Source organism: Phaethon aethereus (assembly GCF_964289735.1).
Source record: "Phaethon aethereus genome assembly, chromosome: 1".
In the NCBI taxonomy this organism is placed as follows: Eukaryota; Metazoa; Chordata; class Aves; order Phaethontiformes; family Phaethontidae; genus Phaethon; species Phaethon aethereus.
Window position 1 is genome coordinate 12239200 of NC_138575.1, and position 22898 is coordinate 12262097.

Sequence of the window (22898 nt, forward strand, 5' to 3'; positions counted from 1 at the left end):
GGTACGACTGTTTAAGGGATTATACTTAAACTAACATTTTTCCTGCTGCATGAAAACTTCAGCAGATATATAATAAGCTTCTGTCAGTGCGTAACCGGTCCAAGCTTCCACGCTTTAGCAGCCTTCCCCCGTGTATAGAGTAGTCAGGAGCCAGAGGCTCAGCTGGTATAAACTAACGTAACTTCCTTGCTGTCCATTTAGCTACCGTGGTTTGTACCAGCTGAGGGTTTGGCCCTAAATGTACAGAATAGACAAACAGCGATTTTTATTTGTTTGAAGTAGCCCCTCTACTGTAGGTAACACCAAAACTTAAGACTGTAATATTGTTTGTGCTATTTAATACTTCCTATTTTGAGGATTACTAAATAATGTATATAATTTTATTGCTTAAAAAATACAAAGGCAAAATGACTTCTAGGCATAACTTCACCAAATGTAAAGATATGTTCTCTGCTAAGAACTTCACCATGTACTGATTTTTTTTTTTTTGGCTATTTTTATTTTGTGTAGTTTGTAAAGTTTGCTGAAATCTTGACCTAACAATGTGTTCTTTGCAATTGTTGTTACTGTTACTGTAGATATACGTGTTCTATTAAGAAAATCTTGTTTTTAAAAGAGTAGGTATGTGTATAAGTTCCTAGCATGATGAAACTGTCATTACAGTGAATATGCATTACATAGTGTGTAAGAGAGAACAAAATGTAGTTTAACATAGTGCTATTTAATTGAATATCTAAAATACTATTTGCCTGACAAAATAAAGTGTGTTGCAACAACTTAAAAATTTGTTGTTTTCCCCTTCATAGAGGTGTGTTAAAAACAAGGAACTTTATTTTTTTATCTGAAACGCAATCCCATAGACTTTCTTAAACAAGTCTAAGAAAATACTCGCAGCATCAGGTATTACAGCTGATCAGTTCTGAGCCCTGCCCTGTGCTCCAGTCACAGAGATTTCCAGGAATTCATAAGGAGGCAGAGATTAATTGTCTCAGAAGTTATCCTATGTAAAGACCCTTCCTATAAGGAGGTTAATATTTATTCATTGTAAAAAAAAAAAAATTTAAAACCCCCTGCTTTTCTACTAGAAGTATAAAGTCAATCAGATGTCTGACTATAAAAAGGGGATTGAAGGGTAAATGTTTTCTGCTTTTATTCCATTGAGAAAAAAGACAGAAAAAAACCCCAAACAAACAAAATACGAAGCGTGTTCTGTGAAATCTTGCTGAAGAAACCAATTGTGGTGTTCAGCCTTTTCTTTCAGTTGGGACCCTCCAACTTGGCATGCTCCAAGCAGCTCCTCCGGGGAGGACGGCTGGTGGGGCTGCGCTGCAGGGAGCTGCAGCTCCCTCCCGTTTCCTGGCTGGTCCTTGGAGTGAAATAACCTGCCTGACACCTCCAGGATTCTCCTTTTTCCTGCATCTATCATCCAAGAAGTGTTATTATTGCTCTTCTTATCATCTGTTTTTCCAGATGGGTCTTAACAAGAAAGCATAGGGCCTCCTCAGTTCTTTGGGATAATAATTAAAAATTAAATGTCACAAATGCTGACCTTCACAACAAAGTTCTGGATCGTTAAACCTGGATTTTGATTTCCTAGATAGATAGGCTTCTGCAAGGCTTTATGAGGTGTGAGTGGATAAGATTACCTCACTCCAGGATTTCCGTACTGGCTGGTTCCTAGATGTGCTGACACTGGATAGTTACCTGCTCAGCACTCAGGCCAGTTTGGGTTGGAAGCTGGGGTTTCAAGCACTCCCACATGCTGTAGGAAATGTTTGGATTAAGCTCCAAAAAATCTGTGCACTTACAGAGTTTTACACTCTGAGAAACCTTTCCCAGATCTGATCCTCTGTCTTTATATCCTGCTCAGTTGTCTTTTGATGATCTTTTCCCCCTTCTCTTTGTGCCCTCTTCTGCAGGCTTGCAGCATGGTTCAACACTTAGTGCTTTGATTCCTTAGCTCTGAGCAAAACAAGACACAGGACTTCTCTGGACATCAGGTCTGAAATCTTCAAAGAGACGAGATTTCTCCTTTGTCTTTCAAATGTCTTGTTGGAATTTTTTTTTTTTCCATCTGGGAGCTACTGCTTTTTCTAAGGTCTCTCTTCTGGTGACAAGTGAACGCAGGGCGCAAAACCCACACACTTACGAGTCTGTTGCGATGCATGTGCCCATGCAGGGTCCCCGTGGGACAGAGCAGTGTCGGGTGCAGCCTCCTCTATGCAGCCACAGAAGCCCAGAGGGGACCAGCAAAAACTGTTGCCTGCACAGGAGGCACCATTAACAACGGTGTGGCTCCTGATGCTACAGGATGATTGTTGTCTCTGAAATTAATTGTTGTCTCTGGAATTAATTGTTGCCTCCAGAATTAAGTCAGCAGCTGTAATTCTGTGGTCATAAAAGTGAGTTGAAGCATTGTGGCTTTTGCCTAAAGCAATGGACTAGGTCTCAGGAGACTAATATTTCTTTATCCTTTGCACTGCAGTCAGCTTGCTGAGCCCTCTCATGCACCCCAAGGTGGTCTGGGGAGAAGTGACTTCATGTGGTATGGGCCCAAGTAAAACTACACACTGATACTCACCAGCAGGTTCCAGATAGATACATGCATACATGCAACTGCATGCATACAGAGAAGCTTTTCTTTCCATATAGTACTTGCTGAGCCATTTAGCTTCCTTTAACATTAATGTATGTCCTTTTCCAGTTTCAACATGGGCAGAATCAGACCTCAGGGTCCCAAGACATCAATAGTTTCCAGGTAGAGCAACTACCATCTCTGAGAGCATTTGAAAAGTATTTGTCCACAAAACCCCTTTCTTCTAATCACTCCCATTTCTAGCTTACCTTGTTCTGCATTCGCAACAAGAATTTCTTTTTAGCATCAGGAGACTAGCACAGTGTAAGAAATAAAAAGTGTGCTGACATTTAACATGTTGAATCTAAACTAAAGACTGAGATTTAAAGATGCTTTGGCATTCTGAACACTCCAAGACACAAATTCAACACAGTTGGCTCAGCAGTCAACAAATAATTACTTTACAGTGATAGACTGTCCTGTATCCCAGGACTCATTATTGGATTTTATATACATCTTTACAAAGCAAACAGTATTCACGTATTCTTAGCACTGTATCAGCTTCATTACTCCTGGTTTGAATGCCAGCCTTACAAACAAACCCAAATGTTTGCTGAGCTCCCCATTCGAGACAGTTTAGGCCAAGGGATTTCAAAATAGCCAACATTTTAAAAAGCCCTAAAATATTTCCAAAGGATTTCAGGAAAGGCAAATTTAAAAAATGGCCAGTATTGTTGTCCATGGGAAAGGAGAGTCAATAAGAAAGACTGTTTTCTAGCTGAGCAACTTGTACAGCAACATGTAGCATGGGGAAAGAGTAACCAAAAATACATTTACTTAACCTTATGTTCACAAATCTTTTGCATAGTTGTTGTTCCTTGGCTCTTTACAGTAGTTATTTTTCTAGTGTCTGTTCTCTCTGTCTCCATTTCAAAGGTCCCTAAGAGACATAGAGTTTATATTTCCTTTCAAGTTGACACCTTATGACATGATGTCCAGGGCATACTTTCAGACTTTTTGTCTAATAAGACCTCATCAAAAATGGTAGTACATACAGTATTATCTATGCTATCTGCTTAAATTGTTTCAGTAATTGATACAATATTTGCAAAAAACTTACAACATTTTCAAGATTTTGCTCAAAATTACAGAGAGGAACAGGGCCTCAGAAAAAACAGAGCAATGCAACATGCCATGGTCCTTACCTGACACTGTGAACATTGACTTGCTACTGCATGTTGTGATATGATTCTTCCAGCCTTGAAGGTCCAATTCTCCCATAAGTCAAAGCTCACAAAGATTAATGTCCTTTCACTGCTCACAACAGCGTTTTAGTGGGGGCCCTTTCAAGAGCCTCAAATTTTGTTAAAAATTCAAACATTTCCTGTCTCAAAAGCTCTTCTTCCTTTACGGTCCTACTCCTCCTTTCCTGTATGGACTCTTCTTTAGTCCTTTTCCTTTCCTCAGATGAGCTCAGGCTAGTAGTCACAGAGGGGCTACTTTAATTTAGCTCTTTTAATTATAAACCTCCTTCACTCCAATACTCTGAAATATATTACCTATTATAATCTTCAAAACATGCCGCACATTATTGGCTTCATCAAGCTTGTCTGCTTCATAGTGTCAGTTAACAAACAAAATATAAAGAAGTACTCCCAAGATGCTTGCAACCTTTTGAACTTAAGAACAAACTTCAGAACTAGACTACTTATTTGAATGTATATGTTCACACCCGAAAGACATTTGGGTAATATATTGTGCTCTTTTTTCCAGCACTATATTCATATTGCAGACTAGTCTTTATTTCATGCCTGACAATACAAGCACCCTAGCTCAAGGATTTTGATTTGAGGAACTTGAGATAAAATAAAAGATGGAGATTAAATATATCAATAAATTATATTATAGAGATCTATTTGACAGATTGACAGTCACAAATGCAATCACTTATATTATCTCTAGGAGAAACTATTTTGTAACTCAGAAAGGTCAATAATCAAAAGAACTAGTCCAAGCTATCCAAAAAAAATGAGCACAAAAAAATGTTCCTAAGATTGTTTTCTTTGGGGGCAAATCATCAAAGGCCTTTGCCACAGAAGAGAAAAATCACCTTTATTATCACAGCAACAAATCCAGACGCCTCCTTCACATATATGAGACAAAGGGACCTCACAAGTTTTCTTCCCGTTCCAAGATTTCCAAGGATTAGAAAGATTTATGATATTTACCTATATATGTATTTGTCCTATGTATGCATCTATCCTGTGCTGTGTCCTCCACCTAGTGATGTCTGGAGCTGTCTATCAGGAAATGGTTAAAGCGGAGAATAAGGTGCCTGGTGGATTATCCAAGGCTCCAGAAGTAGGGAATAATGTTTGCTGCCATTTGGTAACAATCTGGCCCTCTGGAGCATGCTTAGTCGTCTCCGGGAACGGGGGCTGTTGTGGTGCTGTACACACTGGCCAAGGAGCCCTACATGGAGTTAGAGACAGTTAATTTTCCAGTGTTGCCGCAGACCAGTTAGAGATTAACAAAGAAAGAATTGCTTTGCCAGTTTATTCATTCCTGTCAAGAAGGCAAGCTGTTATTTCGAAAGGAGCTAACAACACGATGGCGAAAACCATATAAGCTGAACAGAAACTTCCCCTGCATCCTCCAGCCAACTGTAAAGTCAGCCAGCAGAAATCCTGGAAATGGTACAAGTCTTCCTGCATTGAGAGGACTCGAGTTTGGGTGCCAAGTATAAATCTGACTCTCAGGGAAACCTCTAAAGTAACTGCTGTTGACTGAGCTGTTCCTGGCTGTGAAGGCAGAGCTGAGTGTGGCAGACAGTGTCATGCCAGACCAGATGCTGCATCCTTCCTGGCCCCATTTACACCAGATTTTGCCTTACTTGTCAGTGTGGGAAGAGGACATGGGAGCAGTCATAAACACCATTTAATTGGTTGACTCATCACCAGAATTTTGCGAAGCAACCTTTGGGTCTAGGCCATTATTTTAAGTACCTTTACCAAGACAAAGCACTAACTAGCACAAAGGCAGCTTTGTGACTTATCAGCATCCTAAAGAAAGTCACAGCACTGGGAATGTTGGTGCAATAATCAGGAAGGCTCTGATTTGCAAATAATTCTTGGTGGTGACATCTTTCAGCTGTAAGATGGGAGAATTGTTTCTGTAATGCTTTCTGCATGCTGCACACCTGTATTTCACTAGACGAGACAGCCCTTAAGATACATCACAGCTTGAGCTTGAAATTTCACTACTGGAAAAGAGCAGGAAATATATAATCCATGAAAGAACCAGAATTCAAGTCAAGACAGTTCATGCTAAAATACCCCAAGTCTTGTGTAATGTCATAAACTCCTTGGCTAACGCACATATTATCTAGCAATTCCCATCCCCAGATCTTAGGAAAGATCCAGCAAGTATTTCCTTGAAGACATATTAAACTGCAGCCCAGCCCAATGTACTCCCTTTCTTGGTTTCTTAAGCCAGGTTCCTAGAGAAAGCTCCTACTGACGTTAGTTACTCAGCTTGGATGAGTGAGGGATGAATAAGGCCTGTGGGATTTGGCTTTCTGAGAATCATGCTCAGTTTCCTTTTTCCTGTGTCCAGGGTCTTCTGCATTTGAAATCTTTCTCACCACCTGACTGTGGGTGCTCTATCCTCTCTTCATCAATTCTTTCCAAGTCACTGAGAAGAACACTTTATTTTCTGTGTTATGTATTTTAGGTTACTATGGCCATAGTAACCATATACAAAGTCAGGACATTTGCAAACACAAAGTAATGTGAAATTATTCAGAAGGTATATTTAAAAAAAAAAAATAACCGGAGGAAAATGGGCTTTGTAGTATTTAGAAAAAAACAAAACCCAAATCAGAATTAAATAATCGCCACAAAGTCTGCCATTATGCAATAAAAAAGAAAATAAAATGCACCCTGCTGTTGATTTTATTTGACAAAGCTCGCAGTCATAACTGTGACAATTTTATTCCTCTCCATCATCTCCATACCCCGAGTCACTCTCAAATAACAGAATTATTTCCTCTACACTAAGTAATAATTAAGATAGCTACACAGTTTCTTCACTGGAGGTTCTCTCTTATAAAAAGAACCACATTTTTTCAGAATTGAATGCAGCCTTGAACCAAACTGGGAGACGAGCATCACTTTGCAATCCTGGCTGTCCTGAAACCGTGCTGTTCAGCCCACCAACTATACCGACACGGTTAATTGCTGGTTTGATGACATACGACAGTCAGGGCTTGTTTGCTGACTTGAAGTTGCCTTTCAGGTTGGCTACATGGTGCTAGAATGTGCTTCTTCCTTGCTTTAATGAGCGTATGGCTCATATTCTCCTTACTGTTGATCAGAGAGTACTTAAAATTTGGTTTTACAGTGTGCCTCCACACTTGAAAATTGTAAAATGAGTCAGTTCTACAGTCTAGCCCTGGACCAGAAACTATTAACAGTGCCTCCTTAACTAAATATTGAGTTGATTTTAAAGATAGAAGTTTTAAAAAATTTGAATTTTAAAAACCTCTTCCATTGACATAGGGTACAGCTGCTTGGCAATATACCAGTGCTTTGTGTCTCTCAAGGTTATTTTGTCTTCCTTGATACAGGAATTTGTACCCAGTTGTGCAGTTTAATTTTCCTTGCCGCCACAAATCTTGACTCTTGGTCTCCCTAGATATCTTTGCAGGGTGGTTCTGTGCTTTCCTTTGTTTGTTTGTTTGTAACTCACTTGGGTCCACCGACTCGAAGAAACCTGTGACGTAATTAGTATGGGAGATCTGCAGAGACACTTGAGCACAGTCTGAATTTATATTTTTATTTGGCTGGTCAGAAAAATTGGTTGCAGTTCAAAATGAATGTGTCATCCCAGATCTCACACTCTGTTCTGCAGACAGCTACACACGCACAGCAACACATGAAATGAAAATTCAAGTCTCAGAGGATATTTAACTTCCAATATTTTCAACTTCTCTTATCACCACTGACCCCAAATTGCATATTGTCCTTTTCACAAAGATAAAATAAGGGTTTGAACTGCTGGAAAATGAGTTATAGCAAATAAACACAATGTGCACCAGTACAGTCCTCATAGTCTGTTTGTAAGCAAACAGTTGCTGGTATTTTATAACTAGTCTTGGGAAGATGAGTTAGACCTTCGCTGGTATGCGCTAGCTGGCTGCTGTAAAGCCTGCAGGAGCAGCATGTCTACCACTGCATAGCGACTTCCAGCAACACAAGAAAGTTGATCACAGCTCAGCCATTGCTGTGACCGTGGTTCCATGCTTGCAAAATAGCAGGAAGTTCCCTTTCCCTCCAAGTTGAAAACTGAAGAAAAAAGAGATGTTTTTTGCAGCCCACAGGCTGGAGAAAACACAAAAAAGAAGAGAACTGATACAGAGAAAACACTTTTCAGTTAAGGTAAATATTGATGCAGCTGTTTATTGCCCTATCTACTGAGAAAAACAATACCTCTGGAAGGTCAAAGGGCTTTCAAATAAACATTAACACACTTTCTGGAGGAGTAAGTTTCTAATTATTGCAGAAGAACCTGTCACCTGAATGCAGAACTCATTGATTCATTCATGTAGGGTTTGCTGCTGTCAGTCCTCCCCCTTGAGCAAGAGAATTGTTAAGAAATCTCAGGCAGCAATGTTGGGCTGCTCCACGTAGTAAGAACTAGATAGGAACTATCTAGATAGGAACTGCTCCGTAGTAGGAACCATGGGCTGGATTTTCAGTGCGATCTGTACAAATGGGATGTTTGAATGCTCGAAGAGAGCAGAGTGCTGGTTTCCCTGCCAAGTGGCAGTCCTGAGCACTGTGTTATTGAGGCTCGTGAGGTTTCTTTTTTTCTTTCTTCTCTTTTCCGTGCAAAGCCAACCAACCTCAGCAACAGAGACTTAGATACCCCTGCCCAAGATGCAATGAGGGAGCTAGCCTCAAGTTGGTGAGAGAAGCAGATTAAAATATCTTCTGGATAGGGAGGGATTGCCATTTGATTTAGCCCCATGACATGTGACTGAAAAGGGAGGAGGGGAGGAGTCTTTATTTAGATGTGTTTAACTGGGGTTGCACATAGTCTGAGAACAACTACAGGCTCCTATTTTGTAATCGGAATAATACCTGCTGTGGAAATCCTCAAAACTCACAAGAGCTTAGGAAGCTGGTTGTGCTCACATGGGGGCAGCTGAAGCTTAGCTCATTGTGGCCAGGAATTGTCACTTAGGTCAGGTGCGAGTTTTGATTTAGGCATCTAGAGCCAGATGCAACACATTGAAGAGACAGTTCTCCTGAAGTTAGATCCCGTGGAACACATAGCAACTTGAAAGATTAATTCCAAAATAAGACCCAAAACCTTCTCTCTAGTGCTAGGCAGCCCTAAACACACCATGTATCTCAAGTGTCTGTGTGTGGGGGGCATTCATATGAGCTACTTCTTTTAATTCCTTGGTCAAAAGGTTAGAAATAAGCCTTTGTCATTTGTGATATATCTCATTACAAGCCTTAAGCTTAGAGGAATCATGACTCACAAGTGCCTTTTTTGTTCATTAACTGTAAAGAGGGTGTGATGTGCTGGTATAATACCTGCTATGGTAAGGACACATAACACTAGGTGAGATAAGCCTCAGCATATCTGCCTCCTGGGATGACTGGAGAGTCAGGCACTGGAAAGGAGGACTAGCAGTAACACCAACACCATGGATCGGCTGAAGGACTTCATCCGTGCCAGCTCACTCAGGGGCATGCACCGGGACATGTGCACAGTGAGAGCCCTGGGTTCATTTGCCTCTTCCCTTGGCTTTGGGTAAAAGGCAACATACTCTAACTGAAGAGTGCCAACCTCCTCCGTATTGCACCGTAACAGTGCTTAGAGGGCCCAGGCCAGCGCAGTGGTCCTTCGCTCTTGGCCTGTTCAAAAACGTAAAGGACAGCCTCTGTCTAAGTCAGCAAGGCAGATAAGAGGCAGGAGTCACAGGGCAGGACAGTTGAAAGGCTGCAGTGAGGACCGAGTTGCTTGACTCTGGTGGATATACCTGGCTGACCACTGACCTCTCTGTGCTGCTGGGGCTCCCAGGACCTGCCTCCGCCACCCTTTCCAGCTTCCAGACCACTACAAGCAGAAGCCATGTACAACCTTAATGTTCTTTCTGACAGAGTAACTCAGACTGCCCAGCACATCTCTATGACTACAGAAACCCACCCAATCCAATTTGATTTTAAATTATCTAGTTTAATTGTAGGAAATGGCCTTTGGCCTTATGCCTCTGCTTTTAAAAGGATTGCTTCAGCTCCAGTCATTATACTTATGCATGAACCACCCACTTGGGTATGGAAATTGTTGCAGCCCAAGGGGATTTCACTAAGTAATTAGGGAGGAGGGCATATAATGTCATTTGCTGTAACTGGATCTACAGAGCCAATCAATAAGTGACCATATGTGCATGAGCCAGGAACATTTCAATACCCTTAGCATGCCTGTGAAAAAAAAAAAAAAAGTAAGAGGAACTCTTTTATCTGTGACACAATCTTGTGGTCTCAGGCATATTTTCACTGCTTAAAAGAATTGCACGAGCCATGCTGTCATATCGAACTGCACAAAGCAGGCAGATTTATCATCTGCCTGGAAAAGCATGGCAACCAAAGAGCTTTGCAGTTCCAAGCCGAGGGCTTGACAAGCACTGTAAGAATAAAACCTGCTTTATATCAGAGCTTTCATAATCAGGCCATGTTTTGCATTTCTATTCCAAGTTTGCTACTCTTAAAGGTCAGTTTTGTTCTGAGTCTAAAAGAAATTCATGGTATTAAGTGTTAATACAGCTGTAAATACAGCTTTCTAGCTTTTTTATTTATTTTATTTTTTTCCTCCTGTTCTGTTGGCTAAAACCCTAAACAGCTGGTGTTTGCTAGATTGCATCCTTAGGGTGAAGAGTTTGTCCTACACACACAGAATGTGTTCATTCTTCAGGAATCAAGTGACCCCACCAGAGCTAAACAATACGTAAAGCATATAATTTATTTTGGACTATGATTTCTCCAGATGCTGAAAGCTGGTATATTTATTAACTTTTAACTACAACCTCTAATTTTCAGTAGAAAAATGCATACAAGAACGAGCAAAAACTTTTACTGGGAGGCATTATTTGGAACTTCACTAAATGCTTGCTGCTTTCATACCTTCTAGTTTGCAACACTCGATCTCTGAACACAGAGACGAGACAAAGCAGACAAGTTTTTATTTACAAGTGTCCTGGTTTCAGCCAGGATAGAGCTGGCTAAACCACGACAACAAAAAACCTTTCATTAAGGCAAAATGTCTCAAATTGACACTGACTGCACCAGTGGAAAAATTTCCATTTAATTTTTGGGACCTGGGGTGGACCACCTATTTGAAGGCAGATCAGGTCACCATTTGCAGCCACTCACGCATGGTTTGCAATCCAAAACTGTGCTATTTAAATGTCGTCCATTATAGTCTAGCTATGGGTTATAGTTATCAGTTTCTCTTTTTGGCTGGGTGGGTACCAGCAGGCCTCATGATCAATCACCCTGGGGTCATGTTTTCAGGGCACTTTGCAACCAGATCAACCGGAGCCTTGGGCACCAGATCCAGGGGTAGCTGGATTGCTAATTGCTACTTAAGACCCACTGAAATTAATAGGAGTCATAAGTGTAAGCAGTACTTCAGTGATCAGATCTTTTTGAACCTTTGGGTTTTAAATGCCCTTTATGTGAAGCTTTAAGCTCTGGAAGACAGGATCGCTGACTGAGGGAAGTGCAGGTCCAAGACCTGCCTGCAACCACTAAAAGATGTGTCCGTGGCCTGGAAAATGAGTAAAGGGTTTTTACCCTTTGATATCACAGTTGTTAAAATGCCTGAATCCTGCCAAGTAATTCACAACTCTTTTCAATCCCTTTTCCTAATCCTGTAAAATGCAGAAATCGATAGCAACCTGAAAACGCCGGTGCCCTTTCCCAGTGGAAGGCCAGGCCCTACAAGGCTGCTGGCACGTCAAGTCCGCCTGGCCTCAGGCTCTGCAGCTCTCCATGCTGACACACTGCCCTGTGCTCTGGCCAAATTGTTGGCTCACACCGAGTGTACCACTAGTACCCTGTGTTATTACATGGACATGCAGTTTTTGCTCTGAAGCATGGAGTTCTTCAAGCAAAGGGTCTGCCGGGTACTGAGAGACATTATCAGCCTTGTACACAAGGCTGAGTGATGCAGAAGAAAAAGATAGGGTATGTCCAAGACATGTTTATATGTCTTTTCCCCTGTTGCGTTCACTTTCGTTTTGTTGAGTTATGATGGGAAAGTAGGTCAAGAGTGTGGGGCTGCGCCCAGCTGAAGGGCCACGGTACACGTTATCTACTCAAATGCATTTCTGTTGACTCACAACCAGCTATCTGACTTTACCACCCTGAGCAGTTGGGGGTTTCAGGTATGAATGAACATGGAGTTGGAAGTTGGAAAACAGTCGTTATCAGAGCAACGGGTGGTTATCAAGGGAGAAGAGATGCGTTAGGAGGGTGTGATGTAGTATAGCATGTCATGGGTGTGTTTGCAGATGATGTAATGGAGAGTTCCAGCCTTATCAGGTGGTGCCATTTTATTTTTTGTTCTTATTTATGTGGGTATGTGGTAATGATGTCATGTGTGCAGCAACTGTCTGCTTCACAGTATGGCTTTTTGCATGTTTGCTACTTGTCAATGCTGTTCTGGAGGAACTGTCAGCAGCCACTGCTGAGGGCTGGAGGAAGCAGACCGATGGGGGCAGAAATATCTCCATGATATTTGAAAAGTCCTGGCAGTCAGGTGAAGTCCCTGGAGACTGCAAAAAATAGAAACATTGCACCCATCTTTAAAAAAGGTAGCAAGGAGGACCCTGGGAACTACTGACCTGTCAGCCTCACCTCTGTGCCTGGGAAAATCATGGAACACATCCTCCTAGAAGCTATGCTAAGGCACATGGAGGACAGGGAGATGATTCAAGACAGCCAGCATGGCTTCACCAAGGGCAAGTCCTGCCTGACCAACCTAGTAGCCTTCTATGACAGAATGAGCTATATCAGTGGACAAGGGCAGAGCTATGGGTGTCATCTGTCTGGACTTGTGTAAGGCCTCTGACATGGTCCCTCACAACATCCTTCTCTCTAAATTGGAGAGATATGGATTTGATGGGTGGACTGTTGGGTGGATGAGGAATTGGTTGGATGGTCACATCCAAAGGATAGTGGTCAACGGCTCAATGTCCACGTGGAGATCGGTGACAAGTGGTGTCCCTCAAGGGTCCGTATTGCAACCAATACTCTTTAATATCTTCATCAATGACATAGTGGTACTGAGTGCACCCTCAGCAAGTTTGCAGACAACATCAAGCTGAGTGGTGTTGTTGACACACTTGAGGGACGGAATGCCATCCAGAGGGATCTGGACAAGTTTGAGGAATGGGCCCATGTGAACCTCATGAGGTTCAACAAGGCCAAGTGCAGGGTCCTGCACCTGGCTTGGGGCATCCCCCAGTATCAGTGCAGGCTGGAAGATGAAGGGATTGAGAGAAGCCCTGCCAAGAACGACTTGGGGGTGCTGGTGGATGAAAAGCTGGACAGGAGTCAGCAGTGTGTGCTCACAGACCAGAAGGCCAACCATCTCCTGGGCTGCATCCAGAGAAGCATGGCCAGCAGGTCAAGGGAGGTGATTCTGCCCCTCTACTCCACTCTGGTGAGACTCCACCTGGAGTCCTGCATCCAGCTCTGGAGCCCTCAGCACAGAAAAGACATGGGCCTGTTGGAATGGGTCCAGAGGAGGGCACAACAATGCTCAGAGGGATGGAATACCTCTCCTGTGAGGACAGGCTGAGAGAGTTGGGGCTGTCCAGTCTGGAGAAGGGGAGGCTCTGGGGAGACCTTACTGCAGCCTTCCAGTATTCAAAGGGGGCTGACTTTCTGGCAGGACCTGTAGCGCTAGGACAAGGGGTAATGGTTTTAAAGTAAAAGAGGGTAGATTTAGACTAGATCTAGGGAAGAAATTTTTCACCATGAGGGTGGTGAAACCCTGGCCCAGGTTGCCCAGAGAGGTGGCACATGCCCCATCCCTGGAGACTTTCAAGGTAGGATAGGGCTCTGAGCAACCTGCTCTAGTTGAAGATGTCCCTGCTCACTGCAGGGGAGTTGAACTAGATGACTTCAAAAGGTCCCTTCCAACCCAAACTATTCTATGATTCTGTTCTATGAAGTAGCAAAAGGCAATATTTTATATATCAGCAGCTCTGTGTGGCCCCTCATGACTCAGCAGCTAGAGATGAATTCATGAGATGGCAGCTGCCTATGACATCTTCTTTGGCAAAGCCAGTAATGTAGAAAGTTTAATACACATTGCATATCTGTCGTTTTAACACGTCTCCACCATCTACTCAGACCTGGAAATGCTCTCCCTGCCCTTCAGGCACTTGCCATGAAGGCTTAGTCTTCAGCAGGAACGTCAAACTACCATGCACTGAGCTTCAATCAGGGAAGACTTGCTGCAAAGCTCATTTGCAGAGCTAATTTGGATAATGGGTAAAAATTTCTAAAACATTTAAAAGACAACACCACAAGAGCCTTCACTATGGTACCAGCTACCCACAGGCTCATCTCAGTGCCAAGTTCAGTTTGTATGGGTAAAACTATTTAAAATTCATTTCTCTTCAGAGAAAGGTAGGTGTGCCAAAAAAATAATTTCAGTCAGTAGTCAAAGGTAAAGATTTCTTATTTAAAATATGTGAAAAGACCAATTTGGTAATTATGTGTATGAAATGGCCATAAGAGAAATTTTATACTAAATTACTGTAAAATTTAAGATCAAATCCTCATCCTAAAATTTTTATCAGAAAATTCCGTAACATGCAGTGATGACTGGACACACATCCAATATCCTCCTCATACCAGATGTAGGCCAGTCAGCTGAAACCGTATCTTCAGGACATCGACACATGCATGCTGCAAATAGAAACAGAGAGGGAACTTGAACAAGGCCGGCATTTGGCACCTTGTCTGTGTAGCAGCACAGAAAACTTCTGAGGTAACATCTTGGTCCTTATTTCTCTGAGGAATAACTTAGAGTCTAGTTCTGACTTTCTGTCCATATAATTCAAGCTGTTTGATTTTGAAAAGTAAACTGATCATCCATCATTGTGAAGGTCTCTCAAGTGTTAGAAGAAGTGCTTTCACCTAGGTATTAAGATGTCATCTCACTGGGTTGAGAAATCATAGCCCATAACTTATCAGGCACAGACTCCAACATTTCTTTTTCAGTCAGTAATTATATATGTAAAAACCTACATACATATGTACATATCATCCCTCCCACACATCCATGAGTAATCAGTCCTGCAAATCGAGGTGATCAAACCCAGCAAAACCTTGTTTTTCCTTCTTTGATAATATCTTAAATTTTAATGTGACTGAATTTCAGGGGGGACTCAAAATTTCTCATCTCTTCCCTGAACTATATCAATTAAAAAAAATTTCAAATAATTATTTTTAAAATATTATTTTGAGGGAAACTGATTTCTGAGAAATCATTTCAACACTCTTCTCAAAGACCTTATATATTTTTAAATATTTTTAGATTTAAAAGCATGATCATATAAGGAAAAACATATAATTTTTTAAAATAAATTGATTTTCTAAATAAAAAAAGAGACTGTTATCCAATCTTCATAACTCCAGGATCTATACATATGTTACAGTTAAAGACAATAAATAGACTTGTAAACACACAGATGGATACATACTTTATTCCCATAAATATTGGCCACAAGTGAATAGTGGTCTAACCACAATTTCAGCTAGACCTGACCAGCTTGCTGAGGTGCTGGTTCTCAGCTGGGGTTGCACTATTAGCTTGACAATGGGGATCAAAAATGACTCATTCCCTGCTCACTCAGAAAGCCCTACAGAACACCCTGTAGACACATTTTTGAAGGTAAGGCCACAAAGTCTTGTTTGCAATTTACATAATCTTTTTAGTTCTTGTCATTCAAGACTGTGATCATGGGCACCCTATTAATTGGATATTGTTATCATTGATACCAATATGTTATCTCAACATATAACTATCTATCTAGCCACTTTTGTTGTAATGTGAGTGTTCTTCCCAGATACAAAAAATAGAAACATAACTTCCTTTCTCTACAACCAAAACATGTTCTGTAACAAAGGCAGTGTATCTGTTGGCAGTACATCAGTTAATGGTTCGAGTCTTGGTTTTACAACAGAAAATCTGGGAGGGATGCTGTAACCATATTTAAGGAAATATTTTAAACACAAGATTACACGAATACATACAGAGCCATTTCTAGAGATGTCAGCACTGTAAGTAAAAATGAGCTCGAATGCTCAAGCAGGTCATGGTCAGATGTCCTGGTAGCCACAGGAAGCAGAGAGAATCAGAGAAGGTGAGTTTTCTGGGTGGAGAATGGAGATATTAAAAAGGAGGATTCTTGGAAAGCAGGAGTTGTTGTTCAGACGGGATGGTAAGGGGCAGTGACCAGGTTTGCTGAGCACGAAGGTCTTGCATACTTTCTCATGTCCTTCATCAGAGGTGGCCAGCCTGGCTCTCCTGGCAGGCACCAGGGCCTGCAGCGGCTGCAAAACAGCAAGTGGAGCATCTTTACATTGTTTGCAGGCCTGAGAGCATGTGACCTCTCCAAGTGGAAGTATTTCGTCATTTCTTCACAAGCTGAAACGCAACTTTGTAACAAAATCTCTATAATATCTCTTTCTAGCAGAAGGGTCTGCTAACATACCTGAACGAATTGGGTAACTGTTGCAACACGACCAAGCTGTGCGAGGCGGTGATGCAATGCTTGTTTGATGCCCCGGATTAATGCAAAAAAAAAACCAAACAAGGATCTCAACTGAAGTCTCGCTCCCTCCAAGTGTATCCACCCAAACCTCGGCGCAGGGTGAGCCGCTCCGGGCAGGAGATTGGGAGAACTTGGGACGGTCAACCTAGATATCGCATTGCCATCTAGTGCACGTCGCAGGAACTGCCCGGCCAGGCCGGGAAGTCAAGGTGCACGGCACTAAAGCTGCCTAAAAGCGAGGGTGGGTTACAGAAATGTTCGATTGAAGGGCTATTAGGTAATCGCAGCTGGGAAATTCTTAACTGAAATCTCCATTCTCATCCTTCCTTTTCTAAAGGAGCAAGAATCAACGTTGCGAGGGAACAGCAAGAGAAATTTGAAACCCTTCCATCTTCCTCTCCTGGACTTAGAAGAACCCAGGGAGAAGCCCTGTGTAGCCCCTCCCCATAAATACAGAAAGGACAAGCTGCAGGTAAGCCTTGCACAGCGCTTCCTTCTTCAGCTCAGCATTTGCTTGCAAACAGAATGCAAAGATGTGACTCTTGTTTCTCATTCAAAATTTTTCAGTTTGCCTTTGGGATTGCTCCATGGTTTGCGCATTACTCCTACACTGCGAAGAGTGATGCAGTGAGTTGTAAAGCATTGATCTCTGCTGCTTCTGGCAGGTGTGTTGCATTCCCAAGTTTTGCTGCATGGGTACCTGGGGACCAAAAAGTTCAATATTGTCAAAACTGTACCTAAACGTGCCATTCAGAGTTTCAGGCTGCAAGAGAATTTCTTCCTAAACACTATTTTGGAACATCCAAGAAGTGGCTGTGAAAAAACCTCTAGTTTTTTACACTCTTGGAAGTTTTCCACAGAGTATGAGGCATTTCCATGCTAAACCATCTGTGCAGACTTGCCTTTCTTTATCTTTGTGTAAAACATGACCAGACTTCAGGGATCTCCAGCCTCTTCACTCAGTTATTCCAGACAGAGCAGCCCCTTTGGGGTCAAAGAAGCAATAAATGTGCTTACAAGTTTTGATAGTTGGTGCTACAATGCCTAAGGGGTGCTTGGCCCCAGGAAGGAATTCAGGTGAAACACATGGTAAAATCTGGCTCTTCATATCTGGATTCATAAAAGCTGGTGTGCTAAGAAATAGACCATGTAGACTCTAAAAACTGACCATCTTTCTCCTTCCTTAAGCAGAAGATGCATTTGGCACTTGCGTTATAGATCTCGCACTCGGCTAGAAAGGGAGATCAAGAGTTTCTGGTCCCTGATTTTTGGACTACTTCTGGTTTTAACCCACTAAGAATTAAAACCAGCGTAAAAAGAGTCCTCTGTCGCTCAACCAGTATCCAAAGTAGAGCCAAGATCCCCTTCTTCATCTTTGTGGATTAACCATCATCTTCCTCTAGGACTTTAGCTTCATTTGAAGGAATAACCTGAATCACTGTATACTCTCTTCACCTGAATCAGTGTAATCTAAATGCATTCACATAAAAACAGGAGCCTTTGTAATCCACATTTTCTACATTCTGGCTGATACCTCTAGTCTTTAACCTAGTTTTACTGCTAGAAACATTGTGTACATCTATCAGTTGTGGCTCCTTCAGGATTGTACTGAGTGCCAAAAGATCTAACGCAGGAGACATGTATGTACATCCACTCAGCAAAGCGGCTGATGCTCCTGGGTGCGCAGGGAAGCCTCCGTCTGCTGCCTGGAAGATTAGATGACAGATGGAATAGATTTCCTGAATTAACCTCTTAACTGCACCCACTTGTCATTGAATTAAAGTATATGCTTTGGCAAAAGTTCTTTCTTAGTGATTTTTCCCATTGCTTACAGGAAAAATAGAAATAAATAGAAGGCCCTGGCTCCCCTTTTGTTCCTGTTTTTTGGCAATGTGAGTCCGTGAATGTCAACAGCGTTCTTCAATTTATCCTGCTGAAGACAACCATGCTGAGGTTGTCAAGACTGCACAATACAATGCAGCTACTGCCACATCACAGTCAGTCTGTGTGTGTTTATGAGCGCACACGCACATGCACTAATGTAGTGATAACTTCTGACTTTGCAAATACTTTTTCTGAGTGCAAAGATAAATAGTTACACCTATAGAGTGAATGCACAGAGAAGGATAAACTTCCACATTTACGGTAAGAACACAGGAAATGTGTGGGTTCATATGTCAGTACCCAAAAGTACTGGCACCTCCATCAGGCTTTTACTTTCCACTGCTTGTTTCAGGTGCCAGTCATGTTTTAGCTCCTCTCATGGAAGAAAGTATCAGTGGAGAAATTTACCTTTAGAAGCATTCACATATGTGGGCTTTCCATTTGGAAAAATTAAGAGGAAAAAATAAGGGTAGAAATGCCACTTTTTCAGTCCTACACACAAATATTTTAGTGGGGCTGAAATTGCAAATGTGTTAAAGGTGCATCCAAACCCTAAGTCACATAAAAGAGCATACATGTGGCTATATGTAAATCCTGATTTGTCCACAAATCCTTGGTGTTATAGAAGTGATGCTGGGCAAGAAATAAAGTTCTGAAAAATATGAGTGCACCTGGTTACATCAAGTTCATATTTCATGAAAAAAAAAAAAAAAACAATTCACAAAACTCAAAGGAAACCCTGGCCTTAGGAAAATACTGCAGAATATGAATGGAAATAAAAATTTTTATCTTAGTGCTGCATCTGACAATCTGTCATTCAGCAGACACTTAAGATTTGTTTTTTTCACACTGCTTTTGAAGTGATATAATTATTTCCGCTGATGTCAACTGGCAGAGGAAGAAACAATGAATTTTAGCCAGCATTACTTTTGTCTGCCCATGCTGAAATGAAGCAGGAGAACTTGTGAAAAACTGTATGCCCTTTGGGTGGCGCCTACTGCAAAGCATTTGGTTTTGTTCCTTACACAGTAGAGCTGGGAAAGGTCCCAGCCTGGTGCTGGCTGGGTCGGCTTTAAGTCCCTGGCTCCTTTGGGTGCTACTGGGAGAGCGTGTGACCACAGAGCATCAGGGATATCTGGTAGGCAAAGAGAGGACAGGGAATAGAAAATGAATAGCATCTATTTATAAATGCAGTTTGCATTTGGTAAGAGTGAGTCATTTGCCTCTTTGGTATTTGGTTTTATATGTCTGGGAAAAAAAATCTGTAAACATATTTTATTGGTTATTAAATTTCTTATTTTTTAAAATACTGTTGATGTGTACACCCATGAAAAAAACAAGTCCTTGCCTAGCCTCACAGTTAAAAGAACAGAGAAGTCATCAATTTTCCATCTTTTTCAGGCTGCAGTAGCATGTTTACATTACTCTAACAGACACTGGTAGGCTAGGTGGGAAGAACAGGTTTTAAGAAAGGCTTTGAAAGCATAATTATAGTTAGAGAACAAGAGCTGGCACACCTGCTCTGGGGTGTAAGTATGTGGGCTGTTAGATCCTGGGTCAGATCTAATTTTCACCGGTGATTTTCGCCCATAAGGACCTGGGGTGTGTGTGGAACGTGAGGCGCGAGCGTAGCTGGGCTCCCCTCCCACCCGACCTGCCCGGCCAGCAGATCCAGCAAAGGATGTTGTAATGTGCTGCTGGATGTGCTAACACCATCCTGACAACACCTCCAGCCCAGTGGAGTTGAAAGCAGGTCTCTCTCTGAGCTTGATTTCCTGCCATTGTTTTAGAATTGCTTCAGCTTAGACATGCTGGTGGCTCAGCTCTGCCCACAAAGTCTCCTCTTTTCTGTAATCCAGAGCATACATGTTGTATGCCGCTAGTATTCATCATATATCATGTGGCAACATGAAATGTGATACGTATTTCCAAGCAGCTGTGTAGTACAATGATGTAACAAGGTTATCTGTAAGCCCGCTTATCCGTCAATTTATAAAATAAACATCTAAGAAAAGAAAATACACCCAAAATACCAAGAAAAGAAACACAAGGAGTTCATTATCCAACACAGAAGATTTTATTTACAATTAGACATAATGATCTCAGAAAGAAGAATTTGAGCTTTATTTTATTTGTATTAAGTTCATTAACATTTCTAATAAATGATTACCCTGCACTCTTTGAACAAATGTAAATACTCAATATTAGCCTAAATAACATGAATTAACAAAAACTGTAACCAGTGCTTTGGACAAAATGACTATTAATTATAATTCAAGTGCAGTCTAGGTGCTGAACATAGTTTAAGTCCAAACCTGCATTGCGATCAATGAGATTATACTTATGAACAAACGTATCTGCGTGCGTTGGCAAAATTGGGCCCTGAGACATTTAAAATCACGGCCTGATTTGCTGGATCACTGCTGCTGGAGCACCACATAGCACTAAACCACTCTAGTAGAGCATACTCTAACTTGCTGACAATGGACTTGAAGCCAAAGAAAATTGAGCTGAAAAGCTAGTGTATCAATAATGGCAGGAGCATTGCTGCTGTTCCTTTGGTGAAAAGATCTCACTTTTAGATTCTGGCACAGAAGACTAGTTTTATTATAAAAACTTGGTGTCAGATCTTGAACCACAGCAGAGTTGTGCATATTTCAGAGGAGAAGGTGTCTTAATGACTTTAGTAGTCCTCATACTTTTTTGACCAGGCTATAGGACTCTAGGGATGTTTGCAGTTGTGTCAGACTGTCCCCAGACTAATAAAATCATAAAATCATAGAATCTGTTAGACCAGACTGCTCAAAACCCCATCTGGCCTGGCCAGGGGTGGAGCATATGAGAACAGAGCATCATATATGACACCAGCAATAATGTACAGATGAGAGAAACATCCTATTTTCCATTGACTAGCGAGCACCATGAGTAATCAAATTCATTGGCTCTTTAAGTGAGAGCAGAACTTCCCTCGAGTGCCGTGCCTCCTTCACATCTCCTGCCCCGTTACTTTGCATTTCCAGCTCACAGCTGTAAGAAGAGGGTGGAGCCATGTACCACGTAGACCTTGCCTTCAAGGATAATCTCTTGGGATTTCTGTAATTCATCAGCTCTGTTGATAACTACACAACTTTTTCCACAAGGAACATGGGATTAGAACAACAGCGTTTTAGTCTGTTGGGTTTTTCCCTTTATTTCTAAAGGAAGAAAATACCTTGCTAAAGATACCGGGTGAAATATACTGTCCTTTACTAGCAAGATAAATCCTTCTGGTTTAAAGTCTGTTGTGGCACTAATTCCAAACAGCAGGCTATGAGAGGTTGGCCATATTTGATCTTCTTTCTTTGCAGCTCTCATTTATCAGCAAAAAAGATCCAAGAGATCTTTGAAAATGCTGAACTTAGGCTCTTGTTCTGAATTCAGTGAGTCCATGAGAAAAAGAGAGAGCCCACAACACTCAGTATCTGCCCCGTTGACTCTCATTTCTAAGACATGGCATTCACATTAAACGAAAAAGTATACCGTTTATGCAGATGTCAGTGTTTGCTACCTGTTTACAGGCTGATGCACCTCATTAAACAAATGGTTGCACAAATTTCCTTGTGGCAGATGGTTTATCAGTAAAGAATTGGGGCTACCTGTTTTCATTTAAGTTCTTCTATAGCAAGGAAGTGGAACCCTCTGATATTTGATCAAAATCATTATCTCAGTGTTTCCTGTGCCCGGAGCATTCTGGAATATTTTCTCTTGACCTTGAAGGTGACAGATCATTCTCTAAGGGAGGCCTTGGGTGAAGTGGGGCTAAGGCAGGGGAGAGGTTGGTGTTCAAGCAAGAGCCAGAAAGAAAATCACACGGGAGGCAGCAGAAAGAGCAATGGAGCAGGTTGCGAGCTAAGGGAGTGGTTCAGATTACTGAACAGCTGTGGAGCCAAATGTTGATGAACTCCATCAACATATGAATGACTGCGGCATGTCTATGAGCTGTCTCCATATAAAATGTATAAACCACGTATTTTAGTAAGTCTTTTATTAACCTCATGTATTACAGTTAGTAACTTTACATAATATTCACATTCGACGCAACTCACATCCCTGAATAGAGGACAGAGAGCAGTTCTATTGCAGCAGCTTCCATTCCTTGAAGGAATAGAAAGAAACATCGCGTTGAGAGCATCTAGAGCACAGCATGAGCTCAAAGGTGGTGTCATTCCCAGCCTGTGCTCAGAGGCAGAACATCGGCAAACAGCTTTCATTTGTCTTGCAAATCCCAGAAGAAAAAAAGTAGCAAGTTGCATAAATGGCAGAAGGTGAACTAAAATCCAACTGAACCTCAACATCAGTCTGCTCGAATGTCATTTAAAATTTGTAACAAGGTTCAAATAATCAAAGTTATTTGAAAGCATAGTTTCCTTGGTGGCCTCTTTAGTGATGTCAGAAGTGTGGACCTTTGGAAACATTAGCTTAATTAAGTTAGTGAGTTGGTCTTCTCAAAATGGAAAAGCATTTTGAATTCCATAGCATGTGGACTGACTGTGTCTTGAATCATACCTTTTGTCTCTGAATTTTAACATGCTG